General features: G+C 44.4%; 1 protein-coding gene across 1 annotated transcript in view; it reads left to right on the top strand.

Moving 5' to 3' along the window:
* The window catches only part of AMPD1 (adenosine monophosphate deaminase 1), a 116,954-nt gene that overhangs the window by 20,783 nt on the left and 76,267 nt on the right, over positions 1 to 19,904 (top strand). The window lies entirely within an intron of this gene.

Below are 19,904 nucleotides of genomic sequence, written 5' to 3'. Positions count from 1 at the left end.
CGCTGCAGTAAATGGATGCTGCAGGATCTGTGCCGGAGGCGAAAGATTGTCTGCTGGAGCGCTGAGACTCGGTCGGACTTGATCCGGAAATTAGTCCGTTGGGATGCCCAGAATGATGCAGAGGATGATGAGGATCCCGCCGATATTGACCCAGAGGATGTAGACTATGTGCCACATCATGGATCTAGTGACAATTGGGAATCAACTTTGTCCAAAATGGCCCAAGCCACAGCGTTGTTGGATGCATTGGGGCCTAGATCCTCAAGAGAAGAGAGGGCTTATGTTCTGGAATATGTTTATGGGATTCCAGCTGCGGTACTGCTAACACCAGCCGGTCGAGAAGGATGGTCCCGCTACCCAGCAGAAGCTGCGCCAAAACGAAGGACTACAAACAGGGCCTGTGACTCGCCCAATCTATGGCGCTGTTATACATGTGGGCGCAATGGACATCTATATAAAGATTGTCTCCAAAACCGAGGCCGCATGCTTGGAGCCCATCTGCCACTCCAACCAGTCAACATATGCCGAGATGAACCAACGAGACCTGAGGAATGCTACTCCCAAGAAACACCAATAGTTGAGGAAGTAGTTTATCCAGTCCACACCCTACGGCAGGCCGGACACCGTACACCAGCCAACCTCCATCCCCACATCCAGACGGTCAAGGTCGGTGATATACAGGCTCAGGGACTTCGAGACATTGGATCTTCCATCACTCTGGTAAGCCCAGTTATTGTTTCTCCAGAAGACCCTGTACCAGATTCCCAATTATCCATCTCCCTGGCTGAGGGCCAGCGCTCAGATGTCCCTCTGGCATGTGTGCAGTTGGACCTAAGGAGCGACCAGGGAGAGGTCGAGGTGGAGCTTGTGGACAGCCTCCCCACACCTGGTATTTTGGGGACCAACCAGGAAGTGATCGATGTGGGGATTGTGAACAGCCTCCCTATTCCTGACATTGTGGAGACTGACCAGAGCAAGGCTGATGTGGAGCTTATGGACACCGTCCACACACCTGTTGTTTCGGGGACTAGCCAGGAGGAAGTTGAAGTGGGGTTCATAGATGGCCCCACCAAGCCTGTTGTTTCGGATACCACTCAAAGGGAAGTGAAAGTGGGGCTTGTGAATTACCTGCTCACACCAGTCATTTTGGAGAATGACCTAGGACAAGGACTAGCCAGTCAGTTTGAAGAAGCCATCACCCACCTCCAAGCCAAGCAGGACCCTGATGTGGATCTTTCTAACATCTTTTCCAGGGATGGTTTGCATTCCCGTTCTCCATCATCCACTTCTGAGCCAAGAACCGCGAGTAAGCCTAACCACACTGTGGCTATTGACTGGGGGAGGATTGATAGTGGCAGATTTGTGCAGGCCCAACTCATGGACCCCACCTTAGTGCTTGTCCACCATATGGCTGCTCAACTTGGGGGAGGTAATCAGGGGGAGGTGTATAGATGCGAGCCTCTGTTGCTGACCTCACCATTAAAAAGGACAATGCCGTCAAGAGGAGAAGGATGATCGGAAGCCTCTCATGTCTGGCTAATATTAAGAAGGGGGAGGAATGTGACGACATGGACTCTCATGGGTTAAAGTTTCTTAAAATCCAGCCAAACAGCATGATAGATTGTCTATAGACGGGGGAGAAGTCCCTCATTGTTTTTACAAGACTCTTGTTGACTCAATGTAATTGTGTTGGCCACTGAAAGGCAAACGTATTGTTTCTCCAGACATTTCCAGTAACCATTGTATTGTAGTTGTGTATTGATAATGTAATTACCTTAGTAGCCATTGTCTAGTCGGTGACTCCCAGTTTACATGTACACCCTCAGTCTTTCTATGCACATCATTTAAATGAACATTATCCATGCAGCTTGAAATTCCTCCAATGGGAGAAGCAATCTTGTCCAACCAATCGATGAGGATGCAGTGTATCCAAGTAGAAGGTTGTGGCTATAAAAAGGACTTCTTTAAGCCACCAGGGGTTGTTGATGGATCCAGTCTAAGCTCTTTGGAGCTGACTAGAGGATCAGGATATCTTATGGCTTCAATCTAGGGACTCCGGACCCGGTTGGAGACCATATCCACAGCCTAGGGATTTCAACTCCGGCTGCCAGGATTTTATCATCAAACCAGGACTACCTAAGGAGGACACGCAGGTTGGGACAGTTCAGTCACCTGTTACAGACTTTGCAGACCTCAGACAGCTTGGAACCTGTGAGGCATGGACATTCTAAATCCCTGGTGAGCCAGCGGAAGGGTGAGACTCTGTTGCCTGTTACATTTGTGTGTTTTGCTGGTTATGTGTTATGTGCTAATTGTTTGGGGATCCAATAAAGTCTAATTATTGTGGTTCCCTCACCCTGTGTTGTCTGAGTAGTGTTACGCCCACAGTTAAGGAGGCCGGCGTTCAGTTGGGATGAGCCCTGAGCCACGCTGTCTTTCTAAAGGCGGCGGGTTTTAGTGGACGAGAGCACCCACTGAGCCCCGTGTCTCCACAATTGGTGGCAGCAGTGGGATACTACTCAGCCTGGTTTACCCAGGGGAGCTGCAGTGGACTGGTGTTTTCGGACACCGTCCAGGGCTCAACAACCAGGGAGGCACATAAGCATACCCAGCAGGCCATAGGGGAGGCATTCAGGTTTCGGACGCTGCCATGTCCAACCCCACCAGCTCAGCCATGGGACAAGGACAAGAGAGGAGTTACGACCGCTGCAGTAAATGGATGCTGCAGGATCTGTGCCGGAGGCGAAAGATTGTCTGCTGGAGCGCTGAGACTCGGTCGGACTTGATCCGGAAATTAGTCCGTTGGGATGCCCAGAATGATGCAGAGGATGATGAGGATCCCGCCGATATTGACCCAGAGGATGTAGACTATGTGCCACATCATGGATCTAGTGACAATTGGGAATCAACTTTGTCCAAAATGGCCCAAGCCACAGCGTTGTTGGATGCATTGGGGCCTAGATCCTCAAGAGAAGAGAGGGCTTATGTTCTGGAATATGTTTATGGGATTCCAGCTGCGGTACTGCTAACACCAGCCGGTCGAGAAGGATGGTCCCGCTACCCAGCAGAAGCTGCGCCAAAACGAAGGACTACAAACAGGGCCTGTGACTCGCCCAATCTATGGCGCTGTTATACATGTGGGCGCAATGGACATCTATATAAAGATTGTCTCCAAAACCGAGGCCGCATGCTTGGAGCCCATCTGCCACTCCAACCAGTCAACATATGCCGAGATGAACCAACGAGACCTGAGGAATGCTACTCCCAAGAAACACCAATAGTTGAGGAAGTAGTTTATCCAGTCCACACCCTACGGCAGGCCGGACACCGTACACCAGCCAACCTCCATCCCCACATCCAGACGGTCAAGGTCGGTGATATACAGGCTCAGGGACTTCGAGACATTGGATCTTCCATCACTCTGGTAAGCCCAGTTATTGTTTCTCCAGAAGACCCTGTACCAGATTCCCAATTATCCATCTCCCTGGCTGAGGGCCAGCGCTCAGATGTCCCTCTGGCATGTGTGCAGTTGGACCTAAGGAGCGACCAGGGAGAGGTCGAGGTGGAGCTTGTGGACAGCCTCCCCACACCTGGTATTTTGGGGACCAACCAGGAAGTGATCGATGTGGGGATTGTGAACAGCCTCCCTATTCCTGACATTGTGGAGACTGACCAGAGCAAGGCTGATGTGGAGCTTATGGACACCGTCCACACACCTGTTGTTTCGGGGACTAGCCAGGAGGAAGTTGAAGTGGGGTTCATAGATGGCCCCACCAAGCCTGTTGTTTCGGATACCACTCAAAGGGAAGTGAAAGTGGGGCTTGTGAATTACCTGCTCACACCAGTCATTTTGGAGAATGACCTAGGACAAGGACTAGCCAGTCAGTTTGAAGAAGCCATCACCCACCTCCAAGCCAAGCAGGACCCTGATGTGGATCTTTCTAACATCTTTTCCAGGGATGGTTTGCATTCCCGTTCTCCATCATCCACTTCTGAGCCAAGAACCGCGAGTAAGCCTAACCACACTGTGGCTATTGACTGGGGGAGGATTGATAGTGGCAGATTTGTGCAGGCCCAACTCATGGACCCCACCTTAGTGCTTGTCCACCATATGGCTGCTCAACTTGGGGGAGGTAATCAGGGGGAGGTGTATAGATGCGAGCCTCTGTTGCTGACCTCACCATTAAAAAGGACAATGCCGTCAAGAGGAGAAGGATGATCGGAAGCCTCTCATGTCTGGCTAATATTAAGAAGGGGGAGGAATGTGACGACATGGACTCTCATGGGTTAAAGTTTCTTAAAATCCAGCCAAACAGCATGATAGATTGTCTATAGACGGGGGAGAAGTCCCTCATTGTTTTTACAAGACTCTTGTTGACTCAATGTAATTGTGTTGGCCACTGAAAGGCAAACGTATTGTTTCTCCAGACATTTCCAGTAACCATTGTATTGTAGTTGTGTATTGATAATGTAATTACCTTAGTAGCCATTGTCTAGTCGGTGACTCCCAGTTTACATGTACACCCTCAGTCTTTCTATGCACATCATTTAAATGAACATTATCCATGCAGCTTGAAATTCCTCCAATGGGAGAAGCAATCTTGTCCAACCAATCGATGAGGACGCAGTGTATCCAAGTGGAAGGTTGTGGCTATAAAAAGGACTTCTTTAAGCCACCAGGGGTTGTTGATGGATGCTGATGGATCCAGTCTAAGCTCTTTGGAGCTGACTAGAGGATCAGGATATCTTATGGCTTCAATCTAGGGACTCCGGACCCGGTTGGAGACCATATCCACAGCCTAGGGATTTCGACTCCGGCTGCCAGGATTTTATCATCAAACCAGGACTACCTAAGGAGGACACGCAGGTTGGGACAGTTCAGTCACCTGTTACAGACTTTGCAGACCTCAGACAGCTTGGAACCTGTGAGGCATGGACATTCTAAATCCCTGGTGAGCCAGCGGAAGGGTGAGACTCTGTTGCCTGTTACATTTGTGTGTTTTGCTGGTTATGTGTTATGTGCTGTTAATTGTTTGGGGATCCAATAAAGTCTAATTATTGTGGTTCCCTCACCCTGTGTTGTCTGAGTAGTGTTACGCCCACGGTTAAGGAGGCCGGCGTTCAGTTGGGATGAGCCCTGAGCCACGCTGTCTTTCTAAAGGCGGCGGGTTTTAGTGGACGAGAGCACCCACTGAGCCCCGTGTCTCCACAATCGGGGCGTTCATAAATACCTCCATCACGCAGCACTTCTCTCCGTCTCTGGCCGTGTGTGCACTGTGCAGAAGTAGGTGGGCGGGCCTGCACTAGCTCTGGCTGTCACATGACCGGAGCTCGTGCAGGTCTGCCCACCTCCTGCTTCCTGCTCCTGGCTCCACTGCTGTCCTGTGCACGGAGGGAAAGGGACCGGGTGTCTGCTATCAAGGCAGGTAAGTATGGGACCAAGGCAGATTTCCACAGGTAATTCCACGGAAAGAATTGACATGCAATTACGTGCGGCTGTGGGACATCCGCACCATGTTCTGCAGCTGCACGTATCTGCAGCATGGACACAGCACTCCCCATGTCCCATAGGATAACATGGGGAGTGTCTGTGCATGCTGAAACCTGCGGATTTACCTGGAAAATCCAGAAAATCTGCGGATTTTCCGCAGATAAATCCGCAGATTTCATCTCACGTGGGCACGTAGCCTAATGTGGGCTTTACACGAGACGATAGATTGTGCGATATGTCGTCGGGGTCACAGTTTTCGTGACGCACATCCGGCATAGCGCACGACATCTTCTCGTGTGACACCTCTGAGCGACGCAGTATCGCTCACAAATCGTGAGTCGTTTGCTCGTCGTTAACTTTCATAATCTTGTTTATTTTCATGGGAGCAGGTTGTTCATCGTTTCCGTGGCATCACACGTTGCTCCGTGTGACACCACGGGAACGATGAACACAGCTTACCTGCATCCCACGGCACCCTCCTGCTTAATGGAAGGAAGGAGGTGGGCGGGATGTTTACATCACGCTCATCTCCGCCCCTCCGCTTCAATTGGCCGGCTGCCGTGTGACATCGCTGTGACGCCGAACGTCCCTCCTACTTGGACGTTCGTCACCCACAGCGAGGTCGTCCGGAAGGTAAGTGCATGTGACGGGGGATAAACGAGGTTGTGTGCCACGGGCAGCGATTTGCCCGTGACGCAAAAACGACGGGGGCGGGTACGATCGATTGTGAAATCGCACAATCGGTCATCCCGTGTAAAGCAGGCTTTAGAGTTGAGCAAGTACCTAACTATTCGTACTCGCTATAACGAGTACTGTCTAATACTCGCGTATTCATACCAAATAGCATATGCAATCTAAGTCAATGGAGAAAAACGCGCAATGTAATGAGTAACCCGAATGCTGTAGTATTCGCTACTCGCATGAAAAGTGCGGCATTTGGGTTACTCCCTACATTACAAGTTTTTCCCCCATTGACTTGCATTGCACATGCTATTTGGAACTAATATGCGAGTATTAGACAGTATTCGTTATGAGTATAGCGAGTACAAATAATTAGGTACTCGCTCAACTCTAGCTATAATATATAAACATTATAAGGCTTTACAGCAAAGGGGTATACCCTGTCGCTGGTTGTTAGGCTCTCATGAATTGACCAATTTGTGCGCTAAATACCTCATTTTTTAATATAGCTTCTATAGCAGTAATGCAATTCCAATTTCATATTTATTGTTTGCATATTATACGGTAGCATTTCAGAATACAGCTGTATATTCTTGGATATATTAACCAGTTGTCTTGGCTTGCACCAGTTCACACTTGTCTTATTCTCTGTGGAAGGGGCATGTCAGTTTTTTCTATGTGATTTTATCACAGTGACATCAGAACTCTTGTCTATAAAGGCTTTTCTCACTTTTCACCCATATCTGCAATTTACACTATTTTGTGTCTTACCGTCCTCACTAATATAAGTACACAAGTGGTCAGTGAATTAAACTGACATGTAAGTGAGGGCTTATCTATGATATCTGAGTCCGCTGCATGCAAAATAGCGACATTAAATATCATGGACTTTTCCTTGAGAATTTGAAAGTTATAGGCTGCCCAAAATAAAATTGTTTTTAAAAATGCTTCTGAAAACTTTCATGTCAATTGTTTTTGCCATTTGAGTTTTGAACTGCAAAGCAGAGTTTTTGCCCAAATTTCTGCCACAAAAAGGCTGCAGTTTGAACTGCATAGTGGGCACAAGAAACCCAAATTCCCATAGACTTTGCTTGAAAAGCAGAACACATCCATTTTGACATTAAACGCTGCAGTTGAAAAAGCAGCAAAAAAGCAGGTAAAAAGCAGGTAAAAAGCAACGTGGACACATAGCCTTAAACGTTATTGCCATCTTTATAGATGAATATTGTCATATAAAGCTTGTAAAAAGACAAATTTTTCCAATTCACTGCCTATTAAAATTTACAGTAATTCTTGAGATATTTACGCTTTTTTTTTGTTTATAGCTCGTTGCTTGGGAAACTGACCACCGCTGCGTGTAAGCTGTGCACTAAACCTGGACAGGATTAGGAGGTAACAGCTCCCTCTGGTGATCCTGACCAGTAGTGCTTACAAGCTCAATAGAAAGAGCGTGTAAGTACTGTGCATTTCTGCTGTCTAGTTGTGGTAATCAGCCTCCAAAGCAGCAAGCTGCTATTTTTGTATTCATAATAATTGATTATATAATCAGTTATTTTTAATACAAAGAGAAATGTCTTGTTTTAACAGTTTTTTAATTAATATTTCTGCAGCCGCTGGAAGCTGCTATTATTATTTGCTGGTGTGTAAGTGAGCACTACACTTACACACCTTAAATACGGCAGCCCCTGTACATAGGAGACTGTGGTCAGAGTCTGACCACATATTTTAAGCTTTGGCTGCCTCCACCTGTGAACTGGGGAAACCCCCTGGCTGCATTTTGGTGTAGTCTAGAGTGGTGTTCTAAACTTAAATTTTCACCTATCACCAGAGTTGCCATCTTGACTCTTAATTTTATCTGAACAGCTTATCAACAAATCACTGATGGACAATATTTTTTACGGACACGTTGTAAAACCATAATAAATCATTAAGCTAATAAGTGATCCATCTCTACAGCCCATACTTATGATATGCAGACATTAGCTATATTCACTGCTAAATGTAAAAGAATGATAATTACAATCAAAATAATCTTAGGGAAGTCCATACTTCTGTTCGGGTTTGGCCACCGAATAATAATAGAAATAAAAAAAGGAAGAAAATAAGGAATAAACCAGGTCCGTTATACTTACCAACCTTCCCCATGGCTGTAACACTGCTATCGGGTCCGATCATTACTTCACTGCTTCCCCGGCACACCGTCAATCCCGGCGTCTGTGATTGGTTGGAATCACACATGCTGTCTTCGTCCCTATAATGGTGTAAAAATAAATAAATACATAAAACAAATGGCGTAGGGTCCCTCCACATTATGATACCCAGCGCTGATAAAGCATACGGCTACAGGCTGCAACTCCCAGCCATGTGCTTATCTAAGCTTTTTTTTAATTAATTAAATAGATACAGATTATTAATGCAGATTTGCTGCTGGAATTTATGCACCAAATTCCTGCACCAAATCTGCATCTTCTGGCAAAAAAATTAATCTAAATGTGATGCGGTTTTGATGCAATTTTTTTCTGCCAGGAGATGCAGATTTGGTGCTGGAATTTGGTGCATAAATTTCAGCACCAAATCTGCATCTCCTTACAAAAAAACATAGTTTAGGTGTTGTTTTCTGTCAGCAGATGCAGATTTGGTACAGAAATGTCTGCAAGAGATTTCTACACCAAATCTGCATCTCCTTGAAAAAAAAACCCCACATCAAAACCACATTGCGTTTTTGCCAGAAGATGCAAATTTGGTGCAAATATTTGGTGTATAAATTTCAGCACCAACTCTGCATTTCTTGGCAACACCCCCTCCAGTTTTCTGCCAAGAGATGCAGGTCTCATTGAACTCAATTAGTTCACCTGAGGTGAGGTCACTGAGTTGAGTGAGTTCACCTGAGGTGGGGTACCATGGAAACCTCCAGCTGTGACCACAGGTAAACTCAGTGAAGTTACCAATCATGTTCTCTAATGTGCCCTCATGCTGTGACTTCAGTTTGTAGCAGAGCCAGGATCGTCGTGGGACCTCGTGTGGATTATGTCAGATCTGGATGTCTGGGGATTAATAAATTGGAGAAAGAGGGTGTGTTTTTTGTATTTTAGTTCAAATAAAGAATTTTTTTGGTGTTTATGTTTATTTCTTTTCATTTACAGGATTAGTAAGGGGGTCTCATAGACCCCTACCCATTACTAATCTAGGGCTTAGTGGCAGCTGTGAGCTGTCATTAACCCCTTATATTACCCCAATTGCTAGTGCACCAGGGCAATTGTGATGATCCAGGTAAAGCTTCGGAATTGTTGCATCTAATAGACGTGATAATTTTGGGCAGCTGCGGGCCGCTATTTTTAGGTTGGGGGGCCCGATAACCCACAGCTGTTGGCTTTATCATGGTTGAGTATCAAAATTGAAAGGTACCATACGCATTTTTTTAAATTATGCATTTAAATAATTTTTAAAAAGCTTCATAGGGTCAATCTTATTTAAATACACAGGCAAGATAAGCACACGGCTGGGGGCTACAGCCTGTATCCGTCTGCTTTATCTGTGCTTAGGGTATGGGGAATACACAATTTTTTACATTTATTTTTACACCACTATAGAGATACAGACAACGTATGTGATTCCAACCAATCACAGATGCTGTCACACAGGGTGGGGTCGTGGTCTGACTGCAACCAATCAAAGACGCCAGGACTGATGGTGGGTGGTGGAAGCAGTGAATATGTACGAGAATTAATGAGCGGACCCAGAAGCAGTGTGACGGCAGATGTTTGTCTTCAAGTCCGGTCCCAAACCGGACTTTTTCTTTTAAGTCCGGCCGGACCCGCGGAACCCGAACATCTGAGGGTTTTCCCATCTCTACCTGATATTTTACTTTTAATACGTAAATACGTAATCTAATATATAAAGCTCAGTGTATGTGTGTGTGTATGTATGTATGTCCGCTAAAGGAATCCGCACCGTCGCATTTACAATCACGAAATTTTGCACAGACACTCCATGTGACTCAGAGAACGTCATAGACTATGTTTGGGCGGGAAAATTTAACCCCGTGCTTTCCAGTTACTCTACAAAAATCCTGCAGCTATTAAACTGAATGGAGCTGGGAGCTATAGGCTATAAATAGCAACTGTCAGTAGTTGCTATAGGAACAAAATAAACTGTTAGTATAAGATAGGATAGACAGATAGAGACAGAAAAAGACAGACAGAGAGAGACAAACTAAAAAAGAGACAGACTGGGAAAGAGACAGACTAGGAAAGAGACAGACGGGCAAAAGAGACAGACCTGGAAAGAGACAGCCCTGGAAAGAGACAGCCCTGGAAAGAGACAGCCCTGGAAAAAGACAGACCTGGAAAGAGATAGACCTGGAAAGAGACAGATGGGCAAAGAGACAGACGGGCAAAGAGACAGAGTGGCAAAGAGACAGAGTGGCAAAGAGACAGAGTGGAAAAGAGACAGAGGGGCAAAGAGACAGACGGGCAAAGATACAGACGGGCAAAGAGACAGCCCTGGAAAGAGACAGCCCTGGAAAGAGACAGACCTGGAAAGAGATAGACCTGGAAAGAGACAGATGGGCAAAGAGACAGATGGGCAAAGAGACAGATGGGCAAAGAAATAGAGGGGCAAAGAGACAGACGGGCAAAGAGACAGACGGGCAAAGAGACAGAGGGGTAAAGAAACAGACAGGCAAAGAGACAGCCCTGGAAAGAGACAGACCTGGAAAGAGACAGACCTGGAAAGAGACAGACCGGTAAAAAGACAGACGGGCAAAGATACAGACGGGCAAAGAGACGGATGGGCAAAGAGACAGACCTGGAAAGAGACAGCCCTGGAAAGAGACAGAAGCCGAAAGAGACAGACCTGGAAAGAGACAGACCTGGAAAGAGATAGACCTGGAAAGACACAGACGGGCAAAGAGACAGAGTGGCAAAGAGACTGAGGGGCAAAGAGACTGAGGGGCAAAGAGACTGAGGGGCAAAGAGACTGAGGGGTAAAGAGACTGAGGGGCAAAGAGACTGAGGGGTAAAGAGACTGAGGGGAAAAGAGACTGAGGGGAAAAGAGACTGAGGGGAAAAGAGACAGACCGGAAAAGAGACAGACCGGGAAAGAGACAGACCTAGAAACAGACAGCCGGGCAAAGAGACTGCCGGGCAAAAAGACAGCCGGGCAAAGAGACAGATGGACAAAGAGACAGACGGGCAAAGAGACAGACGGGCAAAGAAACAGAGAGAGAGAGACAGACAGATACAGAGATTGAGACAGATAGACTGATGCAAATACAGAGAGATAGAAACAGACAGACAAGGAAAGAGACAGACAGTGAGACAGACAGACAGAGACACACAGACAGAGACTGGGAGAGAAACAGAGAGACAGTTACTATCCCGGGCAACGCCCAGGTACTACAGCTAGTATACTATATAAGTTAATTTACTAATAATGTACGTGATACATTCTGTGAATCTAATCCCATCCTGTGTGATACACTTTGTGTATGTAATCCCATCTTGTGTGATACACTTCATGTATCTAATCCCAGAACATGATATAGTCTGTATATCTAATTCTATCCTGTGTGATACACTCCACTGAGCCCTGTATCTAATCCCTGTGTGACACACTATGCATTAATACTTTTCTTTTTTTTGTTCACATTTTTTTTTATCAGTTAGTGAAATCTATTTTCTATTAGACTAGTGGTTATTCATTATTTGTGAAGTGAAAAGTTATACTCTAGTTATGGTAAAGGAATAAATTATTGAATGCTATGGAACTTGATAGATAAATATCACAATTTTAAAAAACTCGGTATTAGGCCTGAGTCACACATGCAACATTCAAAGTCCAGATATGGACCATGATATCTGGATTGGCTGCCAATCTCCAGATCCAAACGTCACAGCTTTATACTATAAGGCTTTTGAGTTTTCACCAGGAGATTTGTGGCCAATCCGGATATTGTGGTCCATACTTGGGCTGGGGATGCCAGATGTGTGAAAAGAGCCTATTTGTGAGCATTGGTAATATCCTTTCACCTAGTGTGTGAGTATATTGTAATGCTGGTTACAATTCATTAGTGTTAAGGCCCTGTCACACACAGAGATAAATCTGCGGCAGATCTGTGGTTGCAGTGAAATTGTGGACAATCAGTGCAAGGTTTGTGGCTGTGTACAAATGGAACAATATGTCCATGATTTCACTGCAACCACAGATCTGCCAAAGATTTATCTCTGTGTGTGACGGGGCCTTAAGACGGGTCTATCAGTTTGAACTTTAGGAAAGGAAAGAGAGTTTTGCTGCTTTACACAGTAAGGCCCTGTGCGCACTGGAAAACGGAATTTTCTCAAGAAAATTCCGCAGGCACTGAAAGATTACCGCACCCGCGGTAAAAAAACGGGTATTGCCGGGTATTGTTCGCGGTTTTGCTACGGTTTTGCCGCGTGCGGGTTGGTACGTGTGCTTTAATGCATTCAATGCAATAAAGCACATTGAAGAAAAAAAAAAGTCATTTCCTTCTTAGATAGCAGACAGATAAATAGATAGGTAGAAGAATAGATAGAGAGATAGCTAGATAGTTAGATAGAGGGATAGATAGACAGAGAGGCAGAGAGTCCCTGTGAGCACACGCTGCATTTCTCACGGTCGGTAGTGAGTTCACATTACTGGCCGTGGGAAATGCCCTGTGGTTACCTCTGCTGTCTCGTTGCGAGGCTGCATTCATTCAGCGCTGTCTCAGTCGCGGCTGGATGCAAGCATCGCAGGACGTGGATTACACCGGAGCTGTGTGTTTCGGGGGGTTAATAAACGGGTGAACCAGGAGCTTTTTTGTGTTTTATTTAAAATAAAGGATTTTTCGGTGTGTGTGCTTTTTCACTTTACTTACGGTTTGATCATGTCAGCTGTCTCATAGACGCTGCCATGATCAAGCCTGGACTTAGTGGCGGCGATCCGCCACCATTAACTCCTTATATTACCCTGTCTGCCACCGCATCACGGCAGCAGGAAGAGCTGGGGACACTCCAGTACTGCCGCATAATGGATGCGACAGTCCCGGGGCAGCTGCGGCTGATATTCTCGGCTCAGGGAGGTAGGAGGGAGGCGGGGGACATTAACCCTGCCCCTCGCCCTCCCCAGCCTGAGAATACTGGGCCGCCGCTGTGTGCTTACCTCGGCTGGACGGTAAAAATACGGCGGAGCCCACGTGTTTTGTTTTCTATATTTCCGTTTGCTTTCTATGTGTATTCTATATGTCTATGTCTGTGATGTCTGTGTGTGTCTGTGATCTGTGTGTGTGTTTACTCTCTGCTCCGCTTACTCTTCCTGCCATAATGACATCACTTCCCTGCAAACCGCAGGCAAGCGATGAACATTACCGCAGGTAAACCGCGAAATACTGGAGGGAATAACGCAGGAAAACGCAATGAACTGCACAGAATTTGCTGCCTGCGTTATTCCCTGCGGGATTTCATGATTACATTGCAGTCAATGGAGTGAAATCCCGCAGTGACGTGCGGAAAAGAAGTAACATGCAATTGTTTTTGCTGCGGGAATCCCGCAGCAAAACATGCAGCTGTCAAATTCCGCATAGTGCGCACAGCATTTTTTTTCCATAGGTTTTGCTGGTAATTCACTGCAGAGATGTTATGAACATTTTCTGCAGTGAAACATGCAGCAAAACCGCAGGAAATCCGTGGGAAAAACTTGTAAGTGCACACAGGGCCTTAGAGATACCTCTACCAATACTACCGGTATGTAAACAGCCATAGTACAGTAGAGTGCAAAGTGCACGTTACTACCATACTAGTAACTGCGCACAGTGTATTCAACCAACAGGCCACCCAAAGCCACAAGCTGTAGAGTGGAGAAGTATTTGGAGTAACACAGTTGTAATTTTCCAGGATGACATACATTACATAACTGGTGATTTGAAGATGTGTATTACCATGACCAGACTTCTGGATGACAAGTCTGGGCTGCTCATTTTGATTATTTGAGAGGATCTATTTCAGTTTGTGTCTCCTTCCTTCATAAATATGTCTGTGACACGGGTATCAGTTTACAAATGGTTGACAGCTGTTGACCTGTATATATATGATATTGCAATTTATTATGCCTACTTGAAATAGACTGCGTGTTTCCTAGACTGACCTGCATTACCACCTGGAGTGCACTGTGAGATGGTATTATTAATGGTCGTTTGGGGTTCCAATTTCAATAAAAAACATTAAAATAAGTAACGACTCTAACTAGAGATTAAACTAGTGTTAGAAAGATATGGATTGGGGCAGCCATAAAAATTAACAAATGTCTTGTATAACTATAAAGTTCTCCTAATCAGGATCTGAGCTGAATTCAAAGGATCTTCTCATTACAATAGGTTTGCAACTATCGGTGTCAACACATGCAGTGTGTAGCTGCGGTGTGATAATTATTATTATTATTATAGCGCCATTTATTCCATGGCACTTTACAAGTGTAAAAGGGTATACGTACAACAATCATTAACAGTACAAAACAGACTGGTATAGGAGGAGAGAGGACCCTGCCCGCGAGGGCTCACAGTCTACAGGGAATGGGTGATGGTACAATAGGTGAGGACAGAGCTGGTTGCGCAGTGGTCTACTAGACTGAGGGCTATTGTAGGTTGTAGGCTTGGTGGAAGAGGTGGGTCTTGAGGTTCCTCCAATATGTAATATATGTATATTGGAGTTTATATGTCTAGGTTTGGAAATAAATAATGATATACATATATACTTATTTATTGATATATACCTATATGTATGGTTTTATATTTGCATATCGCTATCATAATCTTTATTCTGCTTGCATGTGTTTTGCTGCTCATGCGATATTTATAGCAATCATGTTTTGATATATACCTATTGAATTTGCTTGTATGTAAGTCTGACTTTTTTTCTTTTTTTCTCTCTCTATGATGTCATATCCGTTTTATTTCTCCTGCCTCCCCTTTTCCTTTAAATCTCCACTTGGTTTTCCAATCTATATGGATTGAGATTAAGAGCATGTAGCTCGAAACGCGTAATCCTTGTCATCTCATCTCATCTCTCATGGGGATTTTTTATACCTTTGGATATGATCTATATCTATTTTTTATGTAAGTTTGAATAAAAATCAAGTTTTACACATATATCCTGGACACGAGTGCTGAATTCTTTCTTTTTTCCTGGTATTCAGAAAAAAGACTGACTGGAACACCTATATGTGTGAATTAGGTGCTAGCCTAAAAATACATGACTATAAAGATAATAAGCTGCACACTAACCACTATCAAAATATAAACATGAAAAATGGTGAAGTGTTACTGCTATAGGGATACTAAGAACAATGAAAAATACATTTAGCTATCTGGAAAAAATGAAATACATGAAAAATGGTATTGCAAAACTGCTATGAATATTTGAAAGTAATAGAGATGTTTAGCAAATGTATTGATCAAAGCAAATTTTTTTGAATAGCATGCAGTTTGTTCTGACTGAGAACCCAGAACCCCGCCCTATTACCAGACTCTATTCTTGATCCTATATAGCCAGGAGCCTGTCTGCCCATACTTGGAGATTTTTAATAGCACATAGAGGCATTAAGATTAGATTCCCGAAAAATTAGAGATTACCTTGTCGTTGGTTTTCGGGCTCATTTGCATTGATCAATACATTTGCTAAACATCTCTATTACTTTGAAATATTCATAGCAGATTTGCAATACCATTTTTCAAGTATTTCATTTTTTTCCAGATAGCTAAATGTATTTTTCATTGTTCATAGTATCCCTATAGCAGTAATGCTTTACCATTTTTCATGTTTATATTTTGATAGTGGTTAGTGTGCAGCTTATTAGGCCTAAGACACCCGGCATGAAAATCGGAGCGAGTGGAATGTGATAAAACATCGCTTTCCACTCAGACCAATATTACCCTATGTGCCAGTGGACATGAGCGATTATTTTCTCAGCCCTAATAGGACCGAGAAAACAATCACAGCATACTGCGACTGTAATGCGATCCTAGATTCTCTCGCACCCATTCAAGTCTATGGGGCGAGAAAAAAAATCGCACTGCACACGCAGTACACCGCTGTAATGCGAGTGCAGAGCGAGAATGACAATAGTCGGCAACGGAGGAGAGAGGGAGATAAATCCCTCCCGCCCCTCGTCAAAACTGGCCCGCCCCTCCTCAGAGGCGACCTGCCCCTTGCAGCTGTAGTCCGATCGCACCATCGGACTTCAGTTGCAGTGACACTTGCATGACAGTTGGCTCCCGCTGTGCTGCCAGTGTGAGCCGAGTGTCATACAAGGATCGCAGTAGTGCCCCGCGTGGACCCGGCCTTATCCTTATACTCTTTAAATGATAGACTTATAAAGCATTTTATTTTAAAATATTTATAATGTAAAATAATGTAAAATAACATGTATATACTGTCAGCCCTCACGGGCAGGGTCCTCTCTCCTATACCAGTCTGTCTTGTACTGTTAATGATTGTTGTACATATACCCTCTCTCACTTGTAAAGCGCCATGGAATAAATGGCGCTATAATAATAAATAATAATAATAATAATATACAAAACGTACATTGACTTTAATGTAACAGTATGTACATAGTAAAACAAAGCCATCTAACTGTACAATGGCGCACCCTAGTGTTTACAGATATCAAGCACAACCATATTTTATATAGCGTACTAACAAAGTTAATATTTAACACTAAAAGGTGTTTTCCCGGACTGTAAGGCTTTATTCATACATTGCGTTTTTTTCTTGAGTTTTATGCAAAGTAAAAGCTGCTTTTTACAATATCAGCAAAACCCATGAGAGTCCAGAAATCTCGCACGTTTTTTTTTCCTGACTAAAATGGAAAACTGCAGATTTTTTTAAAGAAGCAGCATGGCGACTCTTTCAGTGTTTTTGCAGCGTTTTCTTCACCATTGAAAGCCATGAGTGCAAAAATGCAAACGCTTTGGTGAATGAAACTAACTTTATTTAAACATGTACTGTAGACAAAAGACACACAAAACGCAGCCAAAACCTACTTTCTTGAAGCAGCTTTTTTACTGCCAAGAGAGCAAGTTTTTGACTACAGAAAAAAACGCAATGTGTGAACACATCCTAATACTGATGAGAATCCTGAGGATAAAATACTGGTAGCGGGGATCTAGAGCTGATTGAAGGTAAAATAATATAAAGTAAATAATGTAAAGTGATATCAATTTAACCCCTTTCTGACATTACTGTTATGTCCTATTTTAACGTCACTTAACAACCAAGGAGGACATAACAGTACGTCCTAGCAATTGCGGAGGCACAGGGGGCTGTGCACATGCGATCGTGGTCAGGGACTCGGCTCACTTGACAGCTGAGCCCCATTCCTCGCAGCCAGGGATTTTGCCCATGGTGCTGCTTTTCTCCACAGTGTAAATTGACATGTGGTGCAACTTGCCTATAGTGTCCATAGCTGGGATAACAGAGCGAAAGTCCACAGAGCCCCAAACCCTGATGGTGGGCATGGGCAGCTGCGTTATTCTGCGGAGAAAAATTGCGTCTCCGCAGGGGAAGAGACACTACATCTGAAAAATTCCTAATGCTAAATTCACTGTAGTGAGGGAGTCACTTTGACTTCACGTCTGGCCTGTGGTCCGCGGGGGGTCAATCGTTTATCGCCTCTTTTTAGGTGTGCACAAAAGTGTGGTCATCAACAGAATTGCTCACCTTTGAAAAGACGGACACCACTGAACAGAGGCCAAACGGAGTCTGGAGTAAGGCTATGTGTGCACTAGTGCGTTTTACCCGCGGATTTACCCGCGGATTTGCCGCGGAAATTTCTTGAGAAATGTCTGCAATCTTTGTGCAGACATTTCCCAGCAAATCCTATGTGAAAAAAAATAGCTGTGCGCACACTGCGGATTTTTCTCTAGAAATTTCCTTGAGAAGAATTTCTTGAGAAAATTTCTTGAGAAAATGAGCATGTCAATTCTTTTCCGCAGGTACCCTGCGGATTTCGGCAGTACAGCCTGCAAAATCCGCAGGGAACAACCTGCGGGAAAATCGCGGCAAATTCGCGGCTAATCCGCGGCAAATCTGCATTCGGATTTGGTGCGGATTTTTTCCGGAGGTCCGGAAATCTTCCACTCCCAGAAGTTTCTCAAGAAATTTTCTTGAGAAACTTCACAGTTCTAGTGCGCACATAGCCTTACTCTGCTGCCTCATTAGTGAATGGATCTGTCACAGGTTTCACCTGAATCACATATTTTGGAAATGTAGATGGAAACCCTGATGTAAGTCCTCAGCATAGAGCACAAGATAAATATGAACCACCAAATATCATTCAACTGAACCAACAAAAACAAAAGTCCCCACTCAGGTACGTCATTGGTTAACAGAATTATAGGGGGCTTTCATATTACTGGTAGCACAAAGGCTCTCGAAAAACGCTATGGCTCCCCTCCTCAAAAAAAGAAATCCAGCAAAATCTGCACTTCCAAATCAAAATGCGCCCCCCTGAGCCCCACAATGTGCCTAAACTACAGTTAGCATCCACGTTTGGCATTGTTGTAGTGAGGAGAGCCCGCTTAAATGTATTAGGTGCAGTTGGGCACAATGAATGGGCACTAAAATGTATTGGGCATGACAAGAACTTATTTGCAATTTTTAATTCCGCAACATTCACTGTGTGTTGACACCATGCGTGTTTTTTACAGACTAAATCATCACTGCACCCATAGATGAGTTCTCAGAGGGGTGTAATTTCAAAAATTTGGTCACTTGAGGGGCACTTATTCTGTGCTGGCATTTAGGGGCTCTGCAAACGAAGTCTGCATGCTTTTCTTGGAAAATCTGTGCTCCAAAAGTCAAATGGCGTTTCTTCCCTCCTGAGCACTGTGGTGCAGCCAAATGTTCTGTACAGTCACATGTGGGGTATTGCCATATTCAGGAGAAATTGTGTAACACATTTATGGGGCCTTTTGAAAATTGGGGTTAAAACAACATTTTAATGGTAAAAATGTAATTATTTTTTGTTCACCACCCAATAATATAAAATTTTGTGACACACCTGTACTGTCAATCTGCTCACTGCACCCCTGGATGAATTCATTGAGGGGTGCTGTTTGTAAAATGGGGTCACTAGTGGTAGTTTCTGCTGTTCTGGCACCTCAGGGGCTCTGCAAATGTGACATGGCACCCGCAAACAACTCCAACTAAATCTACACTTCAATATTGAGCTCCTTCCATTCTTCACTTTGTATTGTGCCTCATAAGTAGTTTTCAAACACATATGGAGTACTGGCATACTCAGGAGAATTGCACAACACATTGTATGGTTCATTATCTCTCTTTATCCTAGTGAATTTGAAAAATTTGGCGTTAACGCAACATTTTTGAGGTTTAAAATGTATTTTTTCATTTTCACAGCTCAATGTTCTAAAATTCTGTGAAGCCCCCATGGGTTCCAGGTGCTCACCAACCATCTAGATAAATTCCTTGAAGGGTCTAGTTTCCAAAATTGGGTCACTTGTGGGGAAGACTCCACTGTCACTGTTTAGGCACATCAGGGGCTCTACAAACGCGACATGGTGTCCGTAATAATTCCAGCCAGCTTTGCAGTTAAATGGCGCTCCTTTCCTTCTGAGACCTGCCGTGCACCCAAAAATTTTACTTCCTCCACATATGAGGTATCATCATACTCAGGAGACATTGCACAATAAATTTCATGATGCATTTTTTCCTGA

Source organism: Anomaloglossus baeobatrachus, chromosome 2 (genome assembly GCF_048569485.1).
Source record: "Anomaloglossus baeobatrachus isolate aAnoBae1 chromosome 2, aAnoBae1.hap1, whole genome shotgun sequence".
Classification (NCBI taxonomy): Eukaryota; Metazoa; Chordata; class Amphibia; order Anura; family Aromobatidae; genus Anomaloglossus; species Anomaloglossus baeobatrachus.
Note: the sequence above shows the minus strand (reverse complement) of the source record. Positions and strands in the feature narration are given on the sequence as shown.